The sequence below is a fragment of the Dermacentor andersoni genome, chromosome 1 (assembly GCF_023375885.2).
Source record: "Dermacentor andersoni chromosome 1, qqDerAnde1_hic_scaffold, whole genome shotgun sequence".
NCBI classification, from domain to species: Eukaryota; Metazoa; Arthropoda; class Arachnida; order Ixodida; family Ixodidae; genus Dermacentor; species Dermacentor andersoni.
In genome coordinates this window covers 341,393,669-341,405,758 of record NC_092814.1, presented here as the reverse complement: position 1 = coordinate 341,405,758, position 12,090 = coordinate 341,393,669, and the positions used below count along the sequence as shown (strand labels likewise).

At 46.5% G+C, this 12,090-nt stretch overlaps 1 long non-coding RNA gene across 1 annotated transcript; it reads right to left on the bottom strand.

The window, feature by feature from the left end:
• Positions 1 to 2,357: 2,357 nt before the first annotated feature.
• LOC126516714 (uncharacterized) lies at positions 2,358 to 8,823 on the bottom strand. Its single transcript, XR_011892321.1, has 2 exons — positions 8,063 to 8,823; positions 2,358 to 2,642 (listed from the first exon to the last, which is right to left on the bottom strand). It is a non-coding gene; the product is annotated as an uncharacterized lncRNA (long non-coding RNA).
• Positions 8,824 to 12,090: the final 3,267 nt, after the last annotated feature.

Sequence of the window (12,090 nt, the reverse complement as noted above, 5' to 3'; positions counted from 1 at the left end):
AACCATTTTCGATAGAAAGGGTCATATTGTTTATTGAACCAGACTTTTTTTATCATATTGGAACCAGCACCAGGCAATGAATAGGTCATTTTTATTTAATGCAGAAACATAATATTGTTCGTTGTAAATGATAATTGCAAAACCTCGTTCTCCACATGGCCAACGGTGTTTTGCTAGCATTCACCTTGCGTAAACTGGCCACTTTTTAGCTGTTATTATTGATTGGCCAAAACCTACTGTTTAAATAAAATATACTTGTCTATTTGCGCAAGCTTCAGTGTCGAATTTCTTCCTATGTGGCCTGTTTAAGAGAACTGCAATCGCGGCGGGCAAACGGTCGGTCCACGGGCTTTTTTTTTTTTTTTCATATTTCGTGGTCTTCCTTTTGGATGCAGAAAGATATTACATAACAAATCGTAAGTTAGTAACTGCAGAATTAGATGTTTATGAGAACGCTGTACCTCTCATTGGAAGTTTTGGTTAAAGTTGATGCTTGCGATACTAACTTGTCTTGGATAATCATGCAGTTAAGTAGAACACAATACTTGTGACTTGTTCGACACAATAGCGGACAACAAGCATTTGTAGCGTCCTCCTACAGAGCTTCTGCATTTTTTTTTTCAAACCTTGACCAAAGTTAGCTAGTACACCCCCTGTATATCTCAGCGTCGAACGCGAAAACACAATGCAAAAGCCAATTCGTGACAGGCATATTATCGTTCCTACATGCTTGCCAAGAAGGGCAGCGCTTAATTGGCCGGCTCTGTAGCCTGCAAACCAAACCGCCTAACGAATATTTTTGTGTACTCTTAGATTGCGCTAAGAATAAAAAGCAACGGCGAAGAATTCGGTTTTCCTAAAGAAGGACGGAACGGTATCTTGACTACACCCGAAGATAGAAAGGTGGTGAAATGCACCTGTTTGCGTGACTTCGGATACCAGGCGAGGCAAGTAAAAGATGTACCAAATTTCCACTTGGAGTGCGATAAAAGTAACGTCAGTCCGTGCCAAGCAGTGGGCCGTCGAGCTGCATACATGTGGCCGCGAGACAACGCACTCAGTGCAGTGTCCTCATCTATTTCGCGAGATTGTTTGTATTCATTTAAGCTCAATTCACCTTTATTTTTCCCCAAGGAGGGAGCAGCCGTATGAAAGCAACCGAGCAGGCAACCCTCTTCTTTGGCAGCAATGAACAGCTTGACATGGAAACACATGCATCGGACAGGCATATAATAACCAATAATGCACGCATGTACGAGGGCATAAAATCATATACGGATAACTTGCGTTATAAATTAATGAGAAAAATTAATGACTATGCACATATCATACCAAAAGCGCGTCGTGTATACCCATTACCTACACTTAGAGAACGTACAACCGCATCAATCTTTAGGGAGATGAACTTACGAAGGGAAATGAAGGAAGCCGGAAGTGAAGAATTAATTGCGAAGTTGGGCGATGCAGTATTCATTTATTTATCACAGTACCCACAGCGCCAGTTTGGCATTACAGGGGGGAGAAGTACATATATCATTGACAAACAAAAGTAGTTGATACAAAACACATGAAGAGAAAAGTTACAGTTCAGGGCAAATCGCTGACGCAAAAAAAAAAAGAAGTTAAGCAGAGCATAATCGTACATGCGCGAAGCGAAACAAAGCGGTTCTGGTGACGCAAGCACAAAGTACAGAGAGGAAATGCACATCACATGGCTGAAGCAAAGGCCTCACTTGAACATAGTGATACATCACGAGGCTACCTGTTACATTCACTGGCCATCTTAGAGAAAAAAGACATCTTAAAAAGGTCTGTTCTAGATCTATACACTTTAATCATACGTGGGTCATGATCGCGCCTTGCAGAAGTGTACTCTGGTTCCTTTATGTATCTATCACAATTGATGCCGTATAGTATACACATAGTAGTATACACATATTAGCAATATACTAGAAATAAGCATTCTAATAAATCAATGCAAGGGCAAACAAAGTTTGAGCAGGCGCTGAAGCTGTCGATCACAAGAAGAATAGAGCGTGTAAGTGTTTCGAAGTAGCAGCAATATCCATGTCATGGCTACGCAAGAAATAAATTAGCAGTGCGCAAAGCCCGTACCGAAGCGCCTGTTTACAAACGTTTGTGCGGCAACAGTGTATAATTTCTGCATTTAGGATTACGAGTGCTGTAAGCACTCGTAATAACTTCCGAGTTGTGCCAAGTGAATATGTAAAGTTATCGTTCTTTACTGTCCCTAACCTATCAAGGCGGCCGAAATAGGATAAAACGCCCTTGGGCACAGCTTAGAACCACCTCGTGTCGCTCAACGAGAGTGGCCAGGCGTAGACGCAACCACCAGAGACAACGAAATCCTTATTTAATTAAAAATGTAATACAATCGTTAAGAAAGCGCACGAACTTAAGCCGCCAGAAGTGACGGCACAGAAAAGCGACATCACCGAGAAAAACAAGCGTGGCCGTGCCACGACAGCGCGTTCTCCTCGCGTCGCTGTGCATTGTGGGCGGCCGCGTCGTCGAGACTCGGCCGCTGCAGTTCCCCGACGAAGCACGCGGTGCGCGTGGCCGCGCGGCTGCGTGCGGTCCTCCAGCGTCGAGCAGGGAAGCGGCGCTGCAGGGTCGGGACACTGCGACAGAAAGGGCCGCCATCACCACGCCGCTTGCACTTAATAGAAAAACAACACACAAAAGAAAGTGCGTGCTCGATCGAAACTCCGCGCGAAGGCGGCTGCGAGTCTGAAAGCGCACAGTATGATGACAACCGAAGAATTCCGAGCGAACAGTAAAAAAAGACAAAAGAAAGAAGAAAGAAGAGAAGGGTTTCAGCACGCGCGGATGGCATGCCAATATCGCGGCCACGGACAAAGGTCACTTGCCTATAACATGGCGGACTGCATACCAACCAAAATGGCTGTCCTCCCATCATCATCAGCAGCAGCAACAGCAGCCATTTTCATGTCGACTGCAGGACGGAGGCCTCTCCGTGCGATCTTCTACTATCCCACTCTTGCGCTAGCTGATTCGCCCCCCCCCCCCTTGCATGCGCCTGCTAATTCCCTAATTTCATCACCCCACCTAGTTTTCTGCCGTCCTCGACTGTGCTCCCGTTCCCTTGGTACCCATTTTTTAACTCTAATGGTCCACTGGTTATATACCCTACGCATTACATGGCCGGCCCAGCTCCCTTTCTTTCTCTTAATGTCATCTGGAATGTCGGCTATCCCCGTCTGCTGTCTGATCCACGCCACTTTCTTTGTTTCTTAACGTTACGCCTAACATTTTTCCTTCCATCGCTCTGTCGGCGCAGTCCTTAACTTGGTCTCGTGCTTCTGTCTTAAACTCGAAAGTTTCTGCGCCATATGTTAGCACGGGTAGAATGCAATGATTACACACTCTCCTTTTGAACTACAGGGGTGAGCTGGTGCCCTCCCATAAGAAGCCGCTAATGTTGCCTTGTGGGGGCTGTAAACGAGGTAAAGGGAGAGAGTGTCTGCTGCGTAAAATGTAGTCGCTTGCTCGCACTATTGATTTACGTCTGACATATCATTTGCATGTATCAAGGCTAGCACTAACCTTTACTCACAATGTTTTGGTATATTTTAACGCTCCTTGCGCGGCAGTCTGCGAAATCTGGGGTGCTATAACGTAAAACTATTCCAAACTTTTCTATTCCAATTCTGCTATCAGCCGTCCACGATTGGTCAAAAACTTTTTTCGACCACCCCCCACTTCACCTGTCTGTCACGCGACGTCACGAAAACCGCGATACCTCCCCATCTGATATGATGTGTACACACTGATTATGCATGATTTGACAGAAAAAAGGAAAACAGTTATTTCTGATTCGACCCCATTTCGCCATTAGCCCTCGGCTATTGGTAAAAAGTTTTCAGGCTGCACCCACTTCACCTGCCTTTCACGCGACGTCACAAAACCGCAAGAACTCACCGCGTCAAAGTGACGTGTACGCGATAAAGATGCATTAGTATGCCGAACAAAACTGAACTTTCTTCGGAATAGCTGCAGGCTGCCCCGTCCCGAAAGGAATCGAAGATTGCTGCCGCCGATCGCTCAGATGCTGGCTACTCGCACCTGCCGGAGAGCATGGGTGTATTTGCGTATAATAAACCTTCTTGCGTGGCCGTGTAACGTTTTCGAGCACTTTCGGCACGTTTACCCCCTCATTCTGCCAACTCTTCTTTGCTGAGGGTCCGTTTTAGCGTCATTTTTGAGCTTCCGTTGCATGCCGCCGCGATTTTCGACCAGCCACCGCAAGCTAAGTAAGGGAAAGCCGACCAATCGTAGACGCCGGCACCACCCTCTTCATCCGGTTATCGACTTTCAGTGCAGTGGCTCGGCCCCATCGAATGCCTCTTCACTTGAGCGTTCTCCTCGCCTCTTGTCAGCCAATTAGATACGACAAGCCGCTCAGTGTAGGCAATGTTATTCGTTTTTCAAGCAAACAAAAGTGACCTCCTATGAACGAGGAGAGCGTTTGATTGGTCTGTTCAGACAAACCTGCGGGTGACCGCCCGGTGCTTGCGTTGGTGGTTACGCAAATTTGACGTCAGGAGATTGGAATAGAAACATATTGGAATAGTTTTACGTTATAGGGCCCCTGGTGTATAACCAGTCTTATACGGGTCATGATCGATGTTATTTGCGCACCACTTGGAACGAAGACTAGGGAACGACAGAGACAAGCGGTTTTGTCTGTCGTTCCCCGGTCCTCGCTCCAAGTGGTGCGCAAATAACATTGATCATGAATTCTAACCAACTATCCCAAACCAGTACCCTTCTTATACACGGGGCCTGACTATGGGCCCATTAAACTGCGATGCGCTATCATTTATGAATGAGGTCTTCCGCCACGGCATTTAACAGGTTGTGATAGTTACTAGAGGCCATATGCACCATCATTCATGTAAGTTTCCCGCCCTATGATGTTACGTGCCAATATTTACATTCACTGCAAGAATCACTCACTCATCGATACTATATTTATTGGCATCTCCATTTAAACGGCGAGGCGACCAACGGTGACATAGCCTGCGTGAGCTAATCATATAATAACGTTTAGTATATCTACTACAGTCTGATATTTTTCCAAGCTTTATTTGATATTGTAAGGTTACCTGTGTCTGTAACAACGCCGGCATTTGTTTTCTTGATATTACTTCGCACGAATACTCTAAACGTGTTTTGCTTATTTGGACCGCTGACCAGATAATGCTCCCGTAAGCTTCAAACCCCTGCGCTTGTGCAATGCCGACATTCCCTACTGCTCTGACTGGGGATTGCATTGCGGTTGCGGTTGGGCATTGCATCTTGACATTGTCATGTTAAAGTGGGATTAGTCTTCTCTTGCAATAGACACATGCCACCTCCTGTTGAGAATATTTGCCCCTTCGTGCATTTATATTCGGGCTGCCTGCTAGGTCGTCAAATAGCCAGACATTGTCCTTTGTGCTATCGTATAAATATAATCTCCTCCTTCCTCGCTTGCCGTATTTGTAAGTATCCGCAACCTTTTCGTGCAAGTAGCGTTCCGTGGCTCTCTCGGCCGCGGTCGAACTTTCTCAAGGGCTGTACTCTCGCGCGAACCGAGTTGCAGGGCGAGTTCAACGCCGCACGGCTTTCAGACGCACATGATGTGGTGCATGGGACGTTGTTTATAGGCACTGTGGTACAGCCTAGAGAACTGCACGGGCCCGGGCCAACCCGAAAGCACGGGCCAGGCCTGCTTAAGATGTTTTTGGGTGGTGCCGGTGCGGGCTAGGTTTTGAGACTGCGGACACCGGGCCGGGCTCGTTCGCTAATTAACCTAGGTCCTGTTTCAGAGCGCGCGCGGACGTTCTGCATAGATGCAAGGCACTCCGTGCGAAGCCAAAGTGACCTGTTGTAAAAGCTGGCTCCTAATTACCTTATTTAACACAGTAAAAAAAGAATAAAGTTTTAATTCTAAACAAAGTTGTTCCCCCCCATAAATGATACTAAAAGCCGCTGTTGATACGATTATTTTATTGCAATTGTGCTATTTTAGTGCATTATTTATTGAAAACATTGATTGCTTAATGGTCAGTGGAGTACACATCGCAGTCTTCTTCGTAGGCTTTAAAGATAAGCTTCGTCCTGAGTTAGGCTTGGTCAGTGTGGTAGCTCAAAGCTGTCACGTGCTGTAGGTCTCTTGGTCAAAATGTCGCTATAAATTTCAACCTTAGCCTAAACTCATCTTATGCCATGCGATATTCTAATGTAATCTCAATTACGGTACCTTGTTTATTATTCTTATTATTTTTGTTCTAAATGCCCACCCAGTGGAAATGTCCATTTCGTCTGCTGCTCAAGCTCTGATAGGAGGGCTGGGGAGACAGAAGGAGACCGGCCCCGCACCCAATCAACACTTCAACGCCAGACGAAACGGACATCTCCACTATAGGTGGACACTTACAGAATACCCCCATGGTATGGGCAACCACATATAAAACCAACAGTGATATGCTTCTAGGTCTGAACAAAAAAGAAGACTTATAGCTGCTGGCTGTTACAGAATTTATAACCCTTTTCTTCACTATACTGAAGAAAAAGGTTAGAAGTTCTGTAACTAGACTTTCAGAAATATTGCACACAATATTCTCCGCGTGGAAATTCTTTTTGAACACATTGGCACGTAAAACCCCATAATTTTTTTTTTTTGAATACAGATTCTCATATTCACCCAGATTTTCCCTGCCAAGTGTCTCTGAGCATATAAATTCTCTCTCTAAAATTACGCGCATATACCAACGCATTTCTACGAGACAAACAAATAATTGGTCATTTGCGCGTGTAAGAACAAACTAGGGTGAACACAGCCTAGAATATATATTGCCTACAACGTTAATTACGTATTACGCCTCCTATGATGTTTATGATAAAGTTTATACTTCCACTTAGTTTAGGGTTATAGTTTATCAAAAGTAACAATTAATCATCTTTCCTAAGACATGACTTGTTTGCATTTTTGCTGCGTAAAATTTGGTTGATCTTTCATTCCCCAATGTTTCATATTACATCTTGTTCATTTGAATTTATTTCACCATTGCCTGCTGGCATAAATATTGAAAGCGTGTTATGGCTATATAACACATATCTGTATTTGCTTTCTGGGCCCCAGACGTCCTCAAGCTACATTTTTGTAACTTTTCACTAGGGTGCATTCCCTAATTGCTTGGGTGAAATGAAGCACTTATTAATTCCCCGTTGTGCCTTAAAGAGCCATCAAAGTTGGCGTTCGCCAATGAACGCGCCCCACAACGCAAGCAAGCGCGTCCTTCGCGTCGGCTCCGTGTCTCCAACCTTGGACCAACAATTGCCGACCACCGGCCTCAGTCTATACCAACCGTCCACCACCCACCACGAAAACGTGTGACGGAGCCATAGAAAGCTGCCCGATTTAACAGGTGCAAGTCAACGAGAAGGAATGAATGCACGCAGCTCAGGCTTCGTCTCAGAGGGAGGAGATAAAGTGAGAGAGGCAGCCAGGGCACTTTTTTATCTCTGATCGTCGCACTTTCACTTGCTTCGCCCTCCGTAAACGCCGCGTGCGACGTTGCAATACACGTAAATTGCGGTGCACAGCCACTGCCTTGATGCGCTAGCTAATTCAAACATATCAGCGCCGATGACGTAAACGCTTTTACTTATGATTGGGCAAATATCTGTGAACAAGTCGTACACCCAAGCCATATACGTTCACTGCGCACCGTCTCGCCAGCTTCGTGAAATGAAGCCAGAACCGCCAATGAGGATCGGGAACCGGCTACGTGTCGCAAAGACCGTAAGCTCGCCTTTCGTGCGCCGCGTATCTTGCTCTTGTAGACGGAAGAATTAGTGGCAGACAAAGGGACAGCCCTTCTTTGTTCATCGTGAAGAGCCGGTTGTCGCTGCAGGACGACTGACGTCAACCACAGTATTCGCTGCCCTACGTGGATGTGGCGCTACGCGCCTCGCGCTTGACGACTCGCGTGTTGGCTTCAACTTTAGTGAGGGTGCACGGAAAACCCACCTCTGAACGGCGAAGGGTCCGGACACTTGTGGGCTTCCGCGCTCGTGCCCCAAAACCGGTGCGACGTGGAAGCTCCGAGAGAGCGGAAGAGGCCCGCCAGGTCGCCCATCGTTTACGGACTGCGCATGCACTTGCAGGAAACCTTGAATGAAGACTGCCCCGTCTTCCTCGGCGAGGAGGCACGCGGCGACTTGCTCAGCCCTGTGCGTCGACCCGCGGCCAACCATGTTTAGATTCTGGCAGTGCAGCCACAAGCGACGGGCAAAGCCGCTCATCGGGAAACCGCGCAGTGTGGCGGCGCCGATGCAAACTTGGCCGCAGCCAGGAACGTCGTGGAAGCGCTGCAGGAGTCCTCGCAACTGCACTGAGTGACGTCACACTCGGCTCGTTACACTCGTACGGCCGCGGACTAGGACCTCAGGAGACGATGCAGAAGCCTGGCAAATGCTGCGCGTGCCACATCGAACGAGGAGCTGCGTGCTGCGTGCTCGAGCTGATCAGGGTGCACGTCGGGAACTATGGCACAGACCCACTTGAGCGGATAGAAGTCTGGTGGCATGGGTATATGTGCAAGATAAAGGAATGTTCGCAAGAGCGCGAAAAAATAAATGCAAAGGTGAATGCCTAAAAATTGAAAAAATGGATCGATATTGAGCCAGGATAAATATTTGAATAAAAATTGAGCCAGTAAAAGTTACAAACATTTAGGGGAGAACTCATCTACGAAGACTATCCAGCTATGCGAATAGTCGAAACTCGCAATTTATGAGGCGTGTGCTCAATTTATGAGGCGCTTCATCCACGATGCACTGCTCCTTCAGTTGACGCCGCCTGGAATTCCACGCATCACAGTGGCACCGATACAGTGATTCAAGTTGGTTTCAAAGATACTTGTTGAAGAGAGGCACATGTACACTTTCGGACATGACCAGGCGAACGACCCACATTTTTCGACTGGCCTATTCCGCTAGGCCCATATATTTGGTAGGGCAGCTCAATAGCTAGATAATCAGGGTGAAAAACAAAATCTGGCCTGAATATGCCAAGAATGCTGTTCGATGTAAGATATCAAAATATTTTGCAGTTGCCCTGCACTGTGGGAATCGATCATATGCGAAGAATTTGCAGGCTTCTGGTTATCTAGCACAAAGTGGAACAACGTGTTTCGGTAAAGCGAGTAGTTGTGAGGATGACGCCAGCGTCTGTGTGACGACAGCAGCAAAAAACGACGAGGATGACAGTGACGATGATCGAATGACGGTGACGGCACGATTAATACTGTGGCCTCTCCACGTGAGTTTACGACACGCGTATTGCTGGGATCTGCATAAGTACTGGATGGGCGTAAGCAAAAAGACAGGTATTATGGCATCAGCTGCGACTAAGTGTTACGCAATGGTACGTGCCTATGTGACTATGTGACTATGCCTATGTGCATACGTGACTATGTTATGTGGTTTAGGTTAAAACGATGAAGCAATTTCTACTCCAGCGAAGAAACTTTAAAACCTGTTCGACCTGCATCGATGAAGAAGGCGGCACAATGTCGCCCACCTTCTGCGTATTCTCCCCAGCTATTCTACGTATAGCTGGGGATAGTGGGCCGATCTCAAAAGCGGCACAGGCGTGCACAGCATCTCAAAGTGCTGGCTGCAGCGAGGCAAGAACGCGGGAAACTGGTACGCGATTACCAATGCGTCAGACGACTAAAACAGCTAGTTGGGAAGTTGGCTTTGGCAATGGGAGAATGGAAATTCTAACATCAATGAAGGCGGCACACAGCAAGAGCAGATATATAAAGCAAATACGTATACAGAGCGAGAATAATGAAATCATATGTTCTTTTTTGCATTGCAAATGCGGCATCGAAATTCAGTAGAGTGCCAATAAGATCAATAAATGTAGTCTCGGCTGACTTCCGACGGTCCACGTGTCTGCTACTGATTCAAAGGGTTTTATTTTGTATTCAATAAATCACAACGCTTCTCTACTTTTGCCTTCATTTAAGTCGGAGTTTCAATTCTCTCATTACCTATAAGGAAAGTAAGTACACGCAAAGGACTCTCCCTCGGGAAATTACCGTATCAAGACGCCTTTCGCCTTGGATACATTCAAAGTGTGGTGAGATAATGCAGGCGGAAGAAAGCTAAAAACACGGAGGCGAGTTTCCTTCGCACATGTAGGTGTTTTTTTATATCATTCTTATTTTTTTATCAGTTACTTGCTTCGCACCGATCACGTGACTATGCGTTGACGGAAGGCACTGATGGCGCTGATGGTGACGTTTAAGCCGTGAAGATACTCGTCCGCGTCATATCCAGATCGAAGGGTGTCTATCATCTTCGAAACAAAGCATGTGTGGCTGACCTTCGTCGTCAAGTTTAGGCGTGGAGTCCAGCGTGCACAGGAGACCATGTCTGCCACGGCGCGCTGCTGCTTGAATGTGTCGTCACCGAGCGCACGCCGCAAAATTATTTTGTGGTGCTTCGGCTGATTCTGCGAAATAAATACGTGATGTCAGCTCGTACAAGGTGTAGTTGGGCAAGCACTGCGTAGTGTTTGGATGCAGCAATAAAGTATACAGAAAGTCTTGGCAGCGCAAGCGTCCGACGTGCATACACCAACCACGGTGCATGTGGGAATTTTTGTAAACTATTTCGACTGCGTCGGTTTCCACTCGAAGCAAAGCAGCGGCGTCTGCAGATTGCCAGCGTGAATTGCCATATCTTTTGGCTATCTAATCAAGAACTGAAGCATTGCTGAACTGGAATCCCGAAACATCCAAGCACCAATCGTTGCAATATTACCGTAGGCCAACGGTATCGTTCTCACGCATTTCAAGTATTACTATATGTTACATCTGCGTTGGACCTCCTGAATGAGGCCGATGACGTGGCTTAACACAGGCATCACAGCAGTTGCTAAAGCAACACGGTACATATGAGCATTGTGCTTAGAAAACTCATATGCCCTGTAGAGCAGTAATATCGTGCAAGAATCGCATAACAAAAAAATAGAAAGCGGTGGCTTTTTCTGATGCATTTCCACAGAACGGGTGATTGTTTCATAGAGAACGGGCCAAACAAGGCCGCACAATAGAAAACGAAGAACAATCTTTATTGCTGTGTGGCTTCTACAGTATGCTGTTACTACTAACACAATTTTATTCGTGGGCAAGCACCGCGCCTAACTTGCGGGGTAGTCCATACTGATCTAAAAATAACTTTGAACGCTCTTCAAAGTATTGGCAGAAAATTTTTACTCGTAGCAGAACGGCTGCAACACACTCTAACGATAGTCAGGTATGTTTCTTAAATGCTCATTGGTGCCAACTAGATCGCGAATGTTGCACCAACGGCACATCCGTGAAACGAATGTACGCTAGTGAATAAAAAGATGACATTTTGCACTTTGGGCCATTTTAGCTATACTGCTCAAAAATTTCGCACTGTGTTAAACGAACAAGCTAGGCTCGGGCAATAGCTTCTTCAATGATCACTTTCGCGTTGTGTGATTCGCACCCCATATACCTATGTCAATCGTGCACAGAGCCTTCGTATTTCAAGAGCGTATCTCTGGGCAACCGTATACATTAACCGGCGTGTCAAAATGCTTCTCCACTGGTGAGAAAGATTTTAACCGTAACTGGAGAGGTGAGCCGAAAGGTAGACTCGACATGCTACTGCAGGTTTAATATATTACAAGTGATCAAGGAAGAAGAAGAAAAAACGCGTGCACATCCATTCGCACACAAACTCTGAAATGTAGGCAACAGTGATCAACTGGCCACGGTGACTTAGCGGCTATGGCGTTATGCTTCTAAGCACGAGGTCGCGGGATCGAATCCAGGCCACGGCGGCCGCATTCTGATGGGGGCGAAATGCAAAAACACCGTGTGTCGTGCATTGGGTGCACGTTGAACATCCCCAGGCTGTCAAAATTTCTGGAACCCCACGCTACGGCGTGCCTCAGAATATTAGACTGGTTTTGGCACGTTAAACCCCGAAATAGAAGTTAAACAATGGTGA